Source organism: Suncus etruscus, chromosome X, assembly GCF_024139225.1.
Source record: "Suncus etruscus isolate mSunEtr1 chromosome X, mSunEtr1.pri.cur, whole genome shotgun sequence".
Classification (NCBI taxonomy): Eukaryota; Metazoa; Chordata; class Mammalia; order Eulipotyphla; family Soricidae; genus Suncus; species Suncus etruscus.
The window spans coordinates 40,352,291-40,369,187 of NC_064868.1; the positions used below are offsets into that span (position 1 = coordinate 40,352,291).

The 16,897-nt window shown below is 43.5% G+C and overlaps 1 pseudogene; it reads left to right on the forward strand.

The window, feature by feature from the left end:
* Positions 1-6,580: 6,580 nt before the first annotated feature.
* Positions 6,581-10,771, forward strand: LOC125998837 (T-complex protein 1 subunit gamma-like; annotated as a pseudogene).
* The last annotated feature ends 6,126 nt before the right edge of the window (positions 10,772-16,897 follow it).

The following is a 16,897-nucleotide window of genomic DNA, read 5'->3' on the forward strand; positions in this document are numbered from 1 at the left end:
GCCTGGAACTTTGGCAGCAGCCATCGGGAGGTGGAGGAAAGGTGGCTTGAGAAGAAGCAGGAGAGCCAGAAGGAGAGGAGGTGGCATCCGCACTCGCAGCTGGAAGATCGGGGTTGGTTGGAGGGCTTGTAGCAGCATCTGAAAGAGAAGGGTTAACCTCAGGGCAGAGAGCTCTGGGTGAGTTAAAGAGCTTAATAAGGCGTTCAGGGATTCAACGAGTATTGTTGGAAATGGGGTCGTGGACGCAGGCATGTCCTTTGCCCCAATTGAGGACTGGGTGAGGTCCTTGCCAGGATCCTGTAAATGGATCCTTCCAAAGAACTTGTTTAAAAGAGGTGGCAGTGGCAGGGTGCCAAAGTCTGTCCACAGTAGATTGGCCGTCTTGATCATAAGAAAGAAAATTAAGAACAAAAAGGGCATGACTGAGCAAGGGGCAGGGGTTGCCCTTGCAGGAATAGAAGAAAAATTGATTGAAGGAAAGTTTAGTTAGCATGGTTTTAAGGGTTTGATTGGCACGTTCAACAATTGCTTAGCCAGTTGGGTTGTGGAGAATGCCAAAGATTTGTTTGCTGTGCATTGCAGCACAGAAGAAACGAAACTTTGAACTGGCGTATCCAGGGCCATTGTCCATTTTAATGGCTGACGGTTTGGGCAAAACAGAGAGGCAATGTAAAACATGAGAAATAATATGTGTAGTACTTTCACCTGTTTGAAGAGATGCACAGAGATAACCACTGTAGGTATCCACAGTAACATGAACGTATTTGAGGGACCCAAAAGAGGTAAGGTGAGTAACATCCATTTGTCAGAGCTCACCAGAGGTGAGGCCACGGGGGTTCACTCCTGGGTGTGGCTCAGGCAAGAAGGAAAGGCAGGTTTTGCACTGCTTAACTATATGTCTGGCCTGCTCATGGTTAATCTTGAAATGAAGGCGTAAGGTTTGGGCATTAAGGTGATGAAGAGAATGCTCTTGTGTGGCCAATGCAACAGGATCAGATTGCACTGTAATTGGAAAAATCTGTGTGGCAGCATCAACAAAAGAATTCCCTTCAGTGAGGGGTTCAGAAAGAGTGAAATGAGCCCTGATGTGGGCAATGAAAAAGGGGGAGGTACGGGAAAGAATGAGCCACTGTATGTGGGAAAACAGGGGAGAGGCATTGGTTGATGGTTTGATGAAGGGGACCGTTTCTAACAGGGGACAGAGGTGGCTATACAGGAACTATCTGCATAGAAATTAAAGGGTTCATGGACCATGGAGAAAACTTGCACAAGTGCTGCAAGTTCCACTAGTTGTGCTGAGGAATAAGAGGTTTAGAAGGAAAAAAATTTTGCATTAACACTACAGGCTGCTTTGCCATTAGAGGAACCATCTGTAAATATAAGAGCTGTGGCTGTAATGGGCTTGGCTTTAGTAATAGTGGGGAAGGCCACAGGCATGAGTGTGAAAAACTGGATGAGCTTATTGGAGGGATAACGGGTGTCTAATCTTCTGGGGAAACCACAGACAAAGGCAGCCCAATCATCAACCGTGAGCCACTGGACTTGGGCAGCCGTGTATACAGCAATATCAGGGAAATGGCCAAAAAGCCGAATGGCATGCTGGCAGCCAGCTTGCAGCAAGGAGACTACAAGTGAGGAATAAGAGGAGAGTATTTTAGGGAAAGCAGCAGGTAAGTGTACCCAAAAAAGAGGATGTTCCTGCCACAAGAGGCCTGTGAGAGAAAATGAGGAAGAAAAAAAACCCCCAAAAATAACAAGGGTTTGTCAGGGAAAAATATGAGACATGTTGTTGAGCAATGGCTTGCTCAACCAAGCGAAGAGCCTGTTGGACAGCTGGTGTTAGTTGCCTTGGAGAATTAGGATTCGAGGGCCCCTTAAGAATATCAAAAAGAGGTTTGAATTGTCCAGTAGACAGGCATAGATAGGGTCTGAGCCAATTGATGTCTCCTAGCAACCGCTGCAAATCATTAAGTGTGGACAGGTGCTATGACCGAATGGTGGCCTTTTGGGTGGTGATGCTAATGTGGAAGGAGTTCAAACCCTACAAAGAGCTGGGGAGAAATTGCTGAATTTTCTCAGGGGAGATAGTAAATCCTGTGGAGCGGAGGGTGGTTATAAGTGAGGAGGAAAGAGAGGAAAGTTCTGCCTTTGAGGGAGCAGTGAGAAGAATATCATCCATATAATGAATGATATAGGCATGAGGGAAGGTGCTGCATAAAGGGTCAATGAAAGTGGCAACGAACTTTTGACAGAGGGTGGGACTATTGGCCATGCCTTGGGGCAAGACTGTCCACTGATATTGGGGAGAAGGATCTGCACAATTAGTAACTGGGAGGCTGAAAGCGAAGCGCTCACAGTCCTCTGGGTGAAGAGGAATGGAGAAAAAGCAGTCCTTAAGGTTGATAACAAGTTTTATGAAATGAGAGGGAATAGCTACGGGAGAAGGCAATCCTGGTTGGAGGGCAGCGATTGGAGCCATGGTGGAATTGATAGCTCGGAGATCATGTAAGAGCCTCCATTTACAAGAGCATTTTTTGATGACAAAAATAGGGGTATTCCAAGGAGAAGTAGAGAGTTGGAGATGTCCAGTGGCCAGCTGCTCTTGCACAAGCAGTGAGGCTGCTTCTAACTTCTCCGTGGTGAGTGACCACTGATTCACCCAAACAGGCTTGTTGTCAAGCCAAGTGATCTTATCTGCTGTGGGAGTTGGGGGTGCAGGAAGAACAGTGGCCATTAGGGAAAAGGCTGGGGCTTTAAGCCCAATCTGGCTCGATCAAATTTGGGTGTGGGGTTTAGTGCCTCGGTCGTACCCTGTCCAGATTTACCAAGGCCTTTGCCGGGGACATAACCCTGATTAAACATCTGCTGGAGGACAACTTTGTTTTTACACTTAACAAGGTAGACATTCATTTGTTCAAGAATGTCTCGGCCCCAGAGATTAATAGGGAGGTCAGAAATGATGTAAGGTTGGAATGTGCCAATATTGCCGCCAGAGTCCTCCCAAGTTAAGATTTTGGTGCTCTGCATAACTTTTTTGGGGACGGGCAACACCGGTAATGATGTCCCAGGTGGGGGCTAGAGGCCAAGAGGAGGGCCAGGTACCAGGAGACATGCAGGTTGTGTCTTCACCAGTATCTAGAAGCACTAAGAATTCTTGGCCCTCAATTTTGAGTGAAAGAGGGGGTCAGATGTTAGTGAGCGCTTGGATCTAGTAAATGTTAATATCAGAGGAACCAGGGACAGAACCGCCACATTGGTGCTGCTGGGAAGAAAACAAAATGTTAAGGGGAAGTGGCAGCGCCTGAGCCAGACGCTTTCCCTGGAGAAAGGTGACCAGGCTGTGTAATGTGGTGGCAAGGACCTTGATTTCTCCAGTGTAATTTGCATCAACGATGGAGGGGAGGACTATAAGGCCCTCGATAGTTGTAGAGGCCCTGCCAAGAATGAAAATGTAGACAGGGGGCGGTGGACCGAAGACACCAGTGGGGATGATTTGGGCGCCGTCTTGGGGGGGAGATGGTGAGGGAGACGGTGGAAGCCCGGGAGAGCACTGAGAAATCAGGATGCGGTTTGGATGGGGAAGCTAATACTGGTTGGGAGGAGGGGCTGTATTCCACTGATGTTGGGTTTAAGGGGGGTTGGAGGGGGACACCTTGAATGCAGGAGATGGTTGGGAGGGTTGCAAAGGTGTGGCATTTGAAAGCCCCGTTGCCAGATGGAAGGATTGGGACAATGGGGCCCAGAGCTGACCCGTCACCCGTTTCCCGACAGCGGCTGGAGAGGCTGACCAGTGATATCTGTTTTAGAGCGACAAAGATTAGACCAATGAAAACCCTTTTTGCATTGGGGGCACACCGTGGAGGGTATAGCAGGACGCATGGTGGAAGGGCCTGCAAGGGCAGGAGTGTTGCTCTGAGTGGGGCAGTTGCGGGCAAAGTGACCTGGATTTTTGCAAAGGAAACAGGAGCCCTTGTTGCGGTGCATTTTTAAGACAGCTCCGACCGCAACTTCAACAGCTTGTGAAAAGCGAGTAGCAATGGGGTCAGCATCCTGACAGAGCCTAATCATGTCATTTAAAGTTTTATGTTTATATTTGCCTTGGAGAATATCTCTACAGGCAGAGTTTGCATATTCATATGCAAGTTGTTTCACCAGATCATTATCGCAAGCCTGTTCACCCAGGGTGTGCTTGGTCGCTTCTAAAAGGCAACTAATGAACTCAGTATAATGTTCCTGGGCACCCTGAATTATCTGGGAAATAGGTGTCAAGGGAGATCCCTTAAAGGGGATGTCCCTCCAAGCAGCCATAGTGGCGGTGTGAGTGAGTCCCAGAAGGTTATTAGGAAGTCATGATTGTTCAGCCTCCATGGCATAAGGGCCCACACCACACATTTGCTCATAAATTTCTTGAGAGGAGTATGGGGGCATAGGGTTAACATTAGCCAAGGAGTGGCAGCGGTTCTCGAAGTGCAATTGCCATCCCAGATATTGTGGGGGAGTGAGGACTGCCTCAGCGATCTTGCACCACTCTGAGGGCATAAAAAGACCGCCCTTGGCAAGGCTATCTAATATGCATTGTGTAAAGGGGGAATTAAGGCCATATTTTCCACGGCAGCATGGAGATCTGCCAAGGTTTTATGCTGTAAAGCATGGTATTCTCTCAAAAGCTGATTGGCGCAGCCCTCATTGGTGGGCGCGGGAGCTTAAGCTGGGGTCAGAGCCGGGGCTGGAGCTGGGGCATGGGCTGAAGCCAAGGCAGGAGCAGTGCCAGCTGCCTCGGCTTCTGCGTACCCTCCATCCTCTAGGATGGGGGGCAACCCAGCCTGACTAGAGTGGCGACCCTGAGGTGCATTGTCAGCCAGGGCAGGAACTCCCTCCGGGACAGGGCTGGGAGAATGGGTAATAATGGGGAAGGTGAAAGCAGAATTAGAGAGAGATATTTGCTGTGTGAGAGTCTGAGCTTCTGCCTGTAATTCAGCGAGGCAGTGGAGGCATGAGACATGGTTCTGAAGAGCAGTTTCCGATATTGAAGAGGATCCGCTGCAAGATTAATAGGGGGAGGGTTTTTGGAATAATTAGGAGGCGAAAGTGGCGGTGGAGGAGCAAGGGAGCTCAGTGGCCAGTGGGAGTGACAGTAGCTGGTCGCCTCATCCTCTAAATTGGCTGCATCACTGGATCGAGGGGTTCATCGGGTGGAGAAAAATCGGAGAGGACAGGATAGATCCTTTTCGGAGTAGGGAGTGAAGAGAGTTCTGAAAATGGGGAGACTTGACAGGAGGGACTGACAAGTGGGACAGGGGAGGGACAGGCAGAGGAAGAGAAGTGGCGGAGAGCAACCGAAAGGAGATGTTTGTGTTTAGGATCAGTTTCTGAGGCTTCAATAATGTCATGAATGAGTCTCCAGTAAGAGGAGAGAATATTATAAATATTGTCATCATGAAGACCCTCCTCTGCAAGGAGGAGATTAATTCTGCAGCCCACTTTTTGCCATGCTTGGCTACTAATCTGGGCTGTTTTCCCGGGACCGCCAATGGAGAACCAAGGACATTTCTTATGAATAAAGGGAAAGAATTCCAAGAGATTTTTCTTTTTAACTCTTATACCTTTTTCCTTGAGAGTTTGCTTGACACCAACTATAAACCGCACCTCTTTAGACAATTCTTGAAGGGTTCTTATCGGGCACAATGAAAATTATGTGAGATCTTACCTTCTCCAAGCTTCTGGAGAGGCCCCTAGGGTACTTTTGGTGTCCGGTGGAGAGCCGTTTTCCATGCCGAACGTGGGACACCAACTGTGCTGGCCAGCAGCTTCAGTTTATTCATGGTCGTGGAAAGGGTCTGCACCTGAAAAGGAAATGGGTAGAAAAAAGGGGACCACTGAGGATTCTGATTATGGCGTCGATTTATTTTTGAAATGCCATGTCTTATATAGTTTTTACACAAAGGGAGGAGGAGACAATGCAAACATTTGTCAAGCATACATTCGTCATCATTCAGTTCAAAAGGTTCGGCATGTGCCTGTTAATTTAAGTTTCCTGAGGAATATCCTATTATCACACCAAATGCTCTATCTATATGTCTGAGTTTCCTGAGCCAGAGGAGTGTGACCTTATGGTTCTTTTGATCTGCATCAACTCATGGCCAGTTGGCACGTATACAATGTATAGCTCAATTAAAGGACAGGCCAGTTAGAAAATGGCAGTTTTTACAAGATGGCTGTGCTTATGCCAAGATTGTGAGGGAGAATCTGGCTCCCTACAGAATTAGTTCGTAAATAAGAATATAATCATACAATGGAATTCTATACAACCACAAAAATAAAGTATAGCTGCTCACAAAGACATGAGTGATTTTAACATAATTCTGACTGGAAGAAATCAGATTTTTAAAAATATAGTTCATGATGATAAAATATGGACAAAATTAACCCATGATTATAGAATTCAAATGAGTGTTTTTTTATTATGCTGAGAACAGACTGGGGGGAAAGCATAAGAATTTCTCCTACCTGTGCTTCTCTCTCTTCAGAAGGTTCTTCTGGTTCCTTTAGCTCTGAGTACCTGGCTCTGCATCATGATACCATGATGGGCCACCATCTCATGCTCGTGCTCAACCAGAACACAAAGTGGGAATCTGGAAGGAAAGTTCAAATTGGGAATATCAATGCTGCCAAAATTATTGCAGATAGCATCCAAACATGTTTGTGGTTCAAGTCTATGATGAACTTGTTTTTGGATCCAATGGGAGGCATTGTGATGACCAATGATGGCAATGCTATTCTTTGAGAGATTCAAGTCTAATATCCAACAGCCAAGTCCATGATTGAAATTAGCTAGATACAGAATGAAGAGGCTGGAGATGGAACAACATCAGTAATTATTCTTTCAGGTGAGATGCTGTCTGTGGCAGAGTATTTCCTAGAGCAGAATATGCACCCAGCAGTGGTCATCAGTGCTTACCGAAAAGCACTGAATGTTATGATTGGCACCCTGAAGAAAATCAGTACCTCAGTTGATGTAAATAACCAAGATGATGCTGGACATCATCAACGGCTCCAACACTACCAAAGCAAACAGTCGCCAGTCTTCTCTGGCTTGCAGCATTGCTCTGGATGCTATCAGAACTGTACAATTTGAGAAAAATGGTAGGAAAGAAATTGACTTTAAAAATATGCAATATTGAAATAACAGGTCTGAAAAACTCAGGTTATATAGCTCTTGCCAGGTATGGGGTTTGGGGAGGCCCCATGCCGGAGGCCTTCTTCCTAGCCTGGGGAGTGCTGGGAGGCTTGACAGGTCCCCAGCCATCCCCCTCTTTCTCCCCTGGACTACAAACCTTCCCAGGGTGCCGGCTCAGATGACCAGAAGTGGGTTCAGGTGGACTCTTAGGGGTCCACAGGGTTCTTCTCACTCTCCATACTCCAGGGGGGAGGTGCATGGGTAGGAGGGCTGGCAGATATCTGGCTTCCGGTTTTCTCTTTGATTCTGGAGGCCAGCTCTTGCCAGGTATGGGGTTTGGGGAGTCCCCATGCTGGAGGCCTTCTCCCTAGCCTGGAGAGTGCTGGGATGCTTGGCAGGCCCCCAGCCGCCCCCTCTTTCTCCCCTGGACTCCAGGCCTTCCCTGGGTGCAGGCTCAGATGGCCAGAAGTAGGTTCAGGTGGACTTTTAGGGGGTCCTCAGGCTTCCCCCCATCCTCCGTACTTCAGAGGGGAGGTGCATGAGGAGGAGGGCGGGCAGATATCTGGCTTCTGGTTTCCCCTTTGATTCTGGAGGTCAGCTCTTGCCAGGTATGGGGTTTGGGGAGGCCCCATGCCAGAGGCCTTCTTCCTAGCCTGGAGAGTGCTGGGATGCTTGGCAGGCCCCCAGCTGCCCCCTCTTTCTCCCCTGGACACCAGGCCTTCCTGAGTGCCAGCTCAGATGGCCAGAAGTGGGTTCAGGTGGACTCTTAGGGGTCCTCAGGCTTGCCCCACCCTCCATACTTCAGGGGGGAGGTGCATGGGTAGGATGATGGGCAGATATCTGGCTTCCAGTTTCCCCTTTGACTCTGAAGGCCAGGTGTTGCCAGCTATGGGGTTTGGGGAGACCCCATGCTGGAGGCCTTCTCCCTAGCTGGGGAGTGCTGGGAGGCTTGGTTGGTCCCCAGCCATCCCCCTCTTTCTCACCTGGACTCCAGGCCTTCCCTGGGCATTGGTCCAGATGGACTCTATAGCACTCCTCAGGCTTTCCCCCTAACTCTCCCTACACTAATGGGAATGCACTTTGGGAGGAGGGTAGGCCACTGCAGCACTGGTTTATGTTGGGACAATCACTGGAAATTTTTTCTCCTTGGTCTCCATTTCAAAAACCGCATGGGGAATAGTGCCCCAAGGGTACAATATATATTGATAGTATTATATGCATATAGTTTATATATGCGTAATATCCATCTAGTATTGTGACCTTGATACATCCCTACAAAGCTCATTTCTAATCTTTTACTGCCTCAGTCCCAACCATTATTTCACCCCATTTACCCATTTTGCCTTCAATACCGTACAGATCAATTACAGACCAGAAATCTTTCACTGAATTTAACACCCCACCCAACTATTTCAAACTTTCCCTCTATATATTTGTTTTCTCTGTCCTTTTTGTTATTTGTTAAATAAGAAAGTATGTAGAAGTGTCCTTCTATTTAAAGTTTATGTTAGAACCAAAGCAATGGGATTGTTGGACTTGTTCTAGCATCCACATAGACACCTACCTACCATGTGGCATATTTTTTCCTTTGCATAGGTCCATTAAAATGGGAAATTATATACAAACACTTCCTTATCTAATAGAGATGGAGCACACAAATCTTGTAATGCAGTGAGACCTTACACTCTGAACATTGTCATAAAGACCTGGCTCAGACCTCAGAAGAACGGGTATTGTCCATTTACCCCTGAACCAGGGATGCCATCTACAAAACAACCATTGTTGTGTACTACATCATGTGAAAGCAATCCTCTACCAGGAGAGACCCTACCACTGCTCTGGCATAGACTTATTCAACAGAGATTTCCTTTTAACACCCAGAGGACTTAACAACAACAACAACAACCTGCTTTTAGGACTGAGCACTCTGCATCACTCTCTAAGTATGAGTGAATTTGGGAGGTGCTCCGCATCATCCTGACTTTGCTGTGGGATATGGACATATTCCAGGATCCTTGGCTGCAGAAACATGACACTAACAACAGTGACTGTGTGAAGAATAAAAGTGTATTGTCACTACAGACAATGACTTGGGTTGGACAGCCTGATATGCCTGGAGCCTAAAGTTGGCCTTGTGCCAGAAAGCTTCAGAGGTAATGTCTCCTTATGTAGGCCAAGGCTTTTCCTTCCTATGTCCCCTATATTTTGCTGGGCCTATGAAAACAATTGTCACACTAACACCATCTTTTCTGTGCTCCTTTGACTCATCCTTGATGAAATGATGTATTATAATCAACTGTTTAAATAATGCTTTAATAATAATAATTAATAATTCGTTAATGTCAAAGGAGTTAGATAGATTTTGTGATTTTAGATTGTTTTGGGTACTGCTAAGAAATGTTGTAGTGTACTACAATCTGGGAACTTGAGGGACAAAGTAAATGTGCATGTGTTTTGTTTTATTTTTCTTAATTTTTTGGTTGAAAATTCAAAATCAAAGTATAAGAAGGGGATTTTTGAGAATTCTGTTTATGGATGATTGTCTTCCCACTGTAACTTTACCTTGTCCTTTCTTTGCATCTTTACATCACTGAAGACTCTTGTTTCTTACGTGGAGTCATGATTAACAAGGATGTAATCCATCCACGAATGTAGCACTTTATCACATTGTGCCACTGGATTATTCTCTGGAATATAAGAAAGGAGAAAGCCAGACTGACATTGAAATTACCCAAAAGTATTTACCCAAATTCTCCAAATGAAAGAAGAATACATCCAGCAACAGTGAGAGGACATCATCCATCTGAAGCCTGATGTAGACATCACAGAAAAGGGCCTTTTGGATTTAGCTCAGCATTATCTTATGCAGGCCAATATCACAGCTATCCAAAGAGTCCAGAAGACAGATAATAATTGCATTACAAGAGCCTGTAGAGCCTGGATAGCCCGGCAAAGGAAGATGTTGGTATAGGTTCAAGTCTTTTGGAAATCAAGAAGATTGGAGATGAGTACTTTACTTTCATTACTGAGTTCAAAGACCCAAAGGCCTGTACCATTCTTCCCCGGGTGAGCTAGTAAAGAGATTCTTTAGCAAAGAGATTCTCTCAGATGTAAGAGCAACCTTCACATGCAGATGTGCCCCAATATTCTCCTTGACCCGCAGCTGGTCCCAGGGGGTGAGTCCTCTGAAATGGCTGAGGCCCACGCCTTGACTGAGAAATCCAAGGCCATGACTGGTGTGGAGAAGTGGCCATAGAGAGCTGTATCCCAAGCCCTTGAGGTTTTACTTCAGACCTGTATCTAGAATTGTGGTGCTATTACCATCTGTCTCCTTACTTCCCTTCCGGCAAAGCACACCCAGGAAAACTGTGAAACCTAGGGTGGAAACGATGAGGCAGGTACTTTGGTGGACTTGAAAGAATCAGGCATTGTGGAGCCATTGGCTATGAAGCTACAAAATACAAGAGAGCAGTGGAGACTGCAGTTCTGATGCTGCTGATTGATGACATCGTCTCTGGTCACAAAATGATGGGTGAGCAGCATAGCAGGCAAGGAGGGGCACCTGATGCTGACCAGGAGTGGCAGCAAAGGTGACTTCAATACACACAGCCAGCAACGTCTCCCCTTCCCAAACCAGATACCAAGGACACTGAACATCTTTGTTTAGAAGGAATCAGACTGAAGGACAGTCCAATTCCTGTCCGTTCAGCTCAGTTTACAAAAGGCACTGAAATGTATATATTCTATATTGTAAGCTTTCCATTTAGTTTGCTTCCAATGATTAAATCTAAGTCATTTGGAAAAAAAATTCTCCTGGGGAACCTAGAAATGTTCTTTATCTTTTTCTGGGTTAGGGGACAAGAAGTGCTCAGGAGGCCCCACATCCCCCCTGGGAATTAACTAGACCACTCAGGTAATGCCCAGGGTTCTCAGACTTATAATAAGTGTTTTCCACAGGCTTCCAGGACTGTACATAGTAATGCTTGAGGGAACATGTGGTATTGAGGTTAGGCCCAAAGATTTGGTCACATGCCAAAAATAGATTGAATGTTATTTATCTCGATCTGGTTGATGGTTGCATTGCTGTATCTCAGAGTTTACTGTGTTTTAATATTTCTGTATTGTAAAGTATAAAATCCTATCAATTAAATAAATAAATGTATTTATATATGTATATATATTTTATTTTAATTTTTTTTGTTCACAGCTGGCAGTGCTCTGGGGTTACTCCTGGCTCTACTCTCAAAAAACACTCCTGGCAGAGTCAGGGGTCCATATAAGATTGCGGGATTTGAACCACCGTCTTTCTGCATGCAAGGCAAATGCCCTATCTCCATGCTATCTCTCCGGTCCCTGTATTTATATTTTTAAGGATTAGAACTTGGCAGAGAATTCCAAAACATAGGAAATAAGTTTATAGGGCCATTTGTTGTCCTGAAATGTATTTGAAACTACTTTTTCAGATACATTGCTTCTAAAGAGGCATTTAATTTTGAGAACAACTTTTTTTTATAATTATATTATTTTCTTTTTTTTAAAGCTTAATATTTTTTATCTTTATTTAAACACCGTGATTACAAACATGATTGTAGTTGTATGATTACAGTCATGTAAAGAACACCCCCCCTTCAACAGTGCAACATTCCCACCACCAATTTCCCAGATTTCCCTCCTCCCCAAACCCCTACACCTGTACTCGAGACAGGCTTTCTACTTCCCTCATTCATTCACATTGTTATGATAGTTTTCAGTGTAGTCATCTCTCCAACTGCACTCATCACTCTATGTGATGAGCTTCATGTCCTGAGCTGCACCTACCAGCCCTCATCTCTCCTGTCTCTGAGATAATGTTAAAAATGTCTTTCATTTTTCTTAAAGCCCATAGATGAGTGAAACCATTCTGCGCTTTCTCCTTCTGACTTACTTCACTCAACATAATAGATTCCATGTACATCCATGTATAGGAAAATTTTATGACTTCATCTCTCCTGATGGCTGCATAGTATTCCATTGTGTATACGTACCACAGTTTCTTCAGCCACTCATCTGTTGAAGGGCATCTTGGTTGTTTCCAGAGTCTGGCTATTGTAAATAGCGCTGCAATGAATATAGGAGTAAGGAAGGGATTTTTGTATTGTATTTTTGTGTTCCTTGGGTATATTCCTAGGAGTGGTATAGCTGGATCGTATGGAAGCTCAATTTCCAGTTTGTGAAGGAATCTCCATATCGCTTTCCATAAAGGTTGTACTAGACGGCATTCCCACCAGCAGTGACAAAGAGTTCCTTTCTCTCCACATCCCTGCCAGCACTGCTTGTTTTCCTTTTTTGTAATGTGTGCCAATCTCAGTGGCGTGAGGTGGTACCTCATAGTAGTTTTGATTTGCATCTCCCTGACGATTAGTGATGTTGAGCATCTTTTCATGTGCCTTTTGGCCATTTGCCTTTCTTCTTTTTCAAAGTGTCTGTTCATTTCTTCTCCCCATTTTTTGATGGGGTTAGTTGTTTTTTTCTTGTATAGTTCTGTCAGTATCTTGTAAATTTTGGATATTAGCCCTTTATCTGATGAGTATTGGGTGAATAATTTCTCCCACTCAGTGGGTGGCCTTTGTATTCTGGGCATTACTTCCTTTGAGATGCAGAAGCTTCTCAGCTTAATGTAGTCCCATCTGTTTATCTCTGCTTCCACTTGTTTGGAGAGTGCTGTCTCCTCCTTAAGATGCCTTTAGTCTCAATGTCCTGGAGTGTTTCACCTACATGTTGTTCTATATACCTTATAGTTTCAGATCTGATATCAAGATCTTTAATCCATTTGGATTTTACCTTTGTACATGGTGTTAGCTGGGGGTCTGAGTTCACTTTTTTGAAAGTGGCTAACCAGTTGTGCCAACACCACTTGTTGAATAGGCTTTCCTTGCTCCATTTAGGATTTCTTGCTCCTTTATCAAAAACAAGGTGGTTATATGTCTGAGGAATCTTCTCTGAGTAATCAAGCCTATTCCACTGATCTGAGGGTCTGTCTTTATTCCAATACCATGCTGTTTTTATAACTATTGCTTTGTAATACAGCTTAAAATTGGGGAAAGTAATGCCTCCCATATTCCTTTTCCCAAGGAGTGCTTTAGCTATTCGAGGTTGTTTGTTGTTCCAGATGAATTTCAGAAGTATTTGATCCACTTCGTTGAAGAATGTCATGGGTATCTTCAGAGGAATCGCATTAAATCTGTACAATGCTTTTGGAAGTATTGCCATTTTAATGATGTTGATCCTGAAAATCCATGAGCAAGGTATGTGTTTCCATTTCCACGTGTCCTCTCTTATTTCTTGGAGCAGTGTTTTGTAGTTTTCTTTGTATAGATCCTTCACATATTTAGTCAGGTTGACTCCAAGATATTTGAGTTTGTGTGGCACTAATGTGAATGGGATTGTTCTCTTAATGTCCATTTCTTCCCTATCATTATTAGTGTATAAAAAGGCCATTGATTTTTGTGTGTTAATTTTGTAGCCTGGCACTTTGCTATATGAATCTATTATTTCTAGAAGCTTTTTGATAGAGTCTTTCGGGTTTTCTAAGTAGAGTATCATGTCATCTGCAAACAGTGAGAGCTTGACTTCTTCCTTTTCTATCTGGATTCTCTTGATATCTTTTTCTTGCCTAATTGCTATAGCAAGTACTTCCAGTACTATGTTGAATAGGAGTGGTGAGAGAGGACAGCCTTCTCTTGAACCAGAATTTAGAGGAAAGGATTTTAGTTTATCTCCATTGAGGATAATATTTGCCACTGGCTTCTGGTAGATGGCTTTGACTATATTGAGAAAGGTTTCTTTTATTCCTATCTTGCTGAGAGTTTTCATCAAGAATGGGTGTTGAACCTTATCAAATGCTTTTTCTGCGTCTGTTGATATGACCATGTGATTTTTATTTTTGTTGTTGTTTATGTTGTGTATTATATTGATAGATTTACGGATGTTAAACCAGCCTTGCATTCCTGGGATGAAACCTACTTGATCAAAGTGAATGATCTTCTTGATGAGGCACTGGATCCTGTTCACCAGGATTTTGTTGAGGATCTTTGCATCTGTGTTCATCAGGGATATTGGTCTGTAATTTTCTTTTTTTGGCAGCATCTCTATCAGGTTTTGGTATTAAGGTGATGTTGGCTTCATAAAAGCTATTTGGAAATGTTCCTGTTTTTTCGATTTCATAAAAGAGCCTGTCCAGGATTGGTAGTAGTTCCTCTTGAAAGGTTTGAAAGAATTAATTCGTGAATCCATCAGGGCCTGGGCTTTTTTTTGGGTAAATTTTTGATTACAGTTTTAATTTCGTCAATAGTGATGGGGGTGTTTAGATATGTTACATCTTTATTCAACCGTGGAAGGTTATATGAGTTCAGAAATTTATCCATTTCTTCCAGGTTCTCATATTTAGTGGCATAGAGTTTCTCAAAGTATTCTCTGAATATCCTTTGAATCTCTGCAGTATCTGTAGTGATCTCCCCCTTTTCATTTTTAATATGCGTTATAAAGTTTCTCTCTCTCTTTTGCTTTGTGAGTTTTGCCAATGGTCTATCAATCTTGTTTATTTTGCAAAGAACCAACTTCTGCTTTCGTTGATCTTTCAGATTGTTTTTTGGGTTTCCACTTCATTGATTTCTGCTCTCAGCTTTGTTATTTCCTTCTGTCTCCCTATTTTTGGGTCCTTTTGTTGAGCACTTTCTAGTTCTATTAGCTGTGTCATTAAGCTACTCAGGTAAGCTCCTTCTTCCTTCCTGATGTGTGCTTGCAACGCTATAAATTTTCCTCTCAGTACTGCTTTTGCTGTGTCCCATAAGTTCTGATAGTTTGTGTCTTTATTGTCATTTGTTTCCAGGAACCTTTTGATTTCCTCCTTGATTTCATCTCGGACCCACTGGTTATTGAGTATGAGGCTGTTTAACTTCCAGGTGTTAAATGTTTTCTTCTGTGTCCCTTTGCAGTTCACATCTAACTTCAGAGCCTTGTGGTCAGCAAAGGTAGCCTGCAAAATGTCTATCTTTTTTATTTTATGGGGGATTGTTTTATGTGCCAGCACGTGATCTATCCTGTAGAATGATCCATGTACATTAGAAAAGAATGTGTATCCAGGTTTCTGAGGATGGAGTGCCCTATACATATCTACTAGGCCTCTTTCTTCCATTTCTCTTTTCAGGTCTAGTATATTTTTGTTGGGTTTCCATTTGGTTGACCTATCAAGTGTTGACAAGCCTGTGTTCAGGTCTCCCACAATTATTGTGTTATTATTTATATCCTTCTTCAGATTTGTCAAAAACTGTATTAAATACTTTGCTGGTCTCTCATTGAGTGCGTATATGTGTAGGAGAGTGATTTCTTCTTGCTGTACAAATCCCTTGATTAGTACATAATATCCATCTTTGTCCCTTACAACTTTTCTGAGTATAAAGTTTGTGTCATCTGATATTAGTATGGCCACCCCCACTTTTTTAAGGGTGTTGTTTGCTTGAATGATTTTCCTCCAGCCTTTGATTTTGAGTCTATGTTTATTCTGACTATTCAGGTGTGTTTCTTATAGACAGCAGAAGGTTGGCTTCAGTTTTTTGATCCATTTCGCCACTCTGTGCCTCTTAACTGGTGCATTTAGTCCATTGACATTGAGAGAAATAATTGTCATGGGATTTATTGCCATCTTTGTGTAGAAGTTTGGTGTGCTTTTTGTTCTGTCTTGTCTTTAGAATAGATCTTTCAGTTTTTCTTTTAAAGCTGGTTTTGAGTCTGAAAAGTTTTTGAGCTGTTGTTTAACTGTGAAGCCATGTATACATCCTTCAAGTACTCTTGGCAAAGCATTTACTTCATTGAGTTTTGCCACTATATCCCACCACTGCCTTCTGGCCTTGAGTGTTTCTGGTGACAGGTCTGCTGTAAATTTCAAGGATGCTCCCTGGAATATAATTTCCCTTTTCATTCTTGCTGCTTGCAGTATTCTATCTCTATCTGTGGGTTTCATCATGGTGACTAGGATGTGTCTTGGAGTGTTTCTCATGGGGTCTTTTTTAGCTGGTACTCTTCGGGCATGCAGGATTTGGTCACATGTTTTCTTTAGCTCTGGTAGTTTCTCTGTGATGATGTTCTTGACCATAGATTCTTCCTGAAGATTTTCTTCTTGGGTCTCTGGGACTCCAGTAATTCTAAAGTTGTTTCTGTTGAGCTTATCAAAGACTTCTATTTTCATCTGCTCATATTCTTTGAGTAACTTTTCCATTGTCTGATCCTTTGATTTAAGGCTTTTTTCCAATCTCTTCTGCTGTGCTAAGTTGTTATGCATCTCGTCTTCTAAAGCACTAATTCTATCCTCATCTGCTTTTAACCTGTTGGAAAGCTCATCCATTATGTTCTTCAATTCGTCTACTGAGTTTTTCAGACCTGTTATCTGACCTGATATTTCAGTTTGGAGTTTTCAGATTTCTATCTTCATATTCTCTTGATTTTTATTAGTGTTCTGATTTATACTTTCTTTGATTTCTGTGAGCAACCTCCATATTTCTTCTCTAAACTCCATTTCTGAAAGACTGCTTAGGTAGTTGGCCATTGTTGGGTCATCAGAGTTTCCATCTTCATTCTCTATGGTTGAAGTTGGTCTGTGTAGTCTCCCCATTGTCACACTTACGCTGTGGGTTTTTCTACGTGTTGTGGTGGTACTCATTAACTAGGTGGAGTGCGCGGCCACTC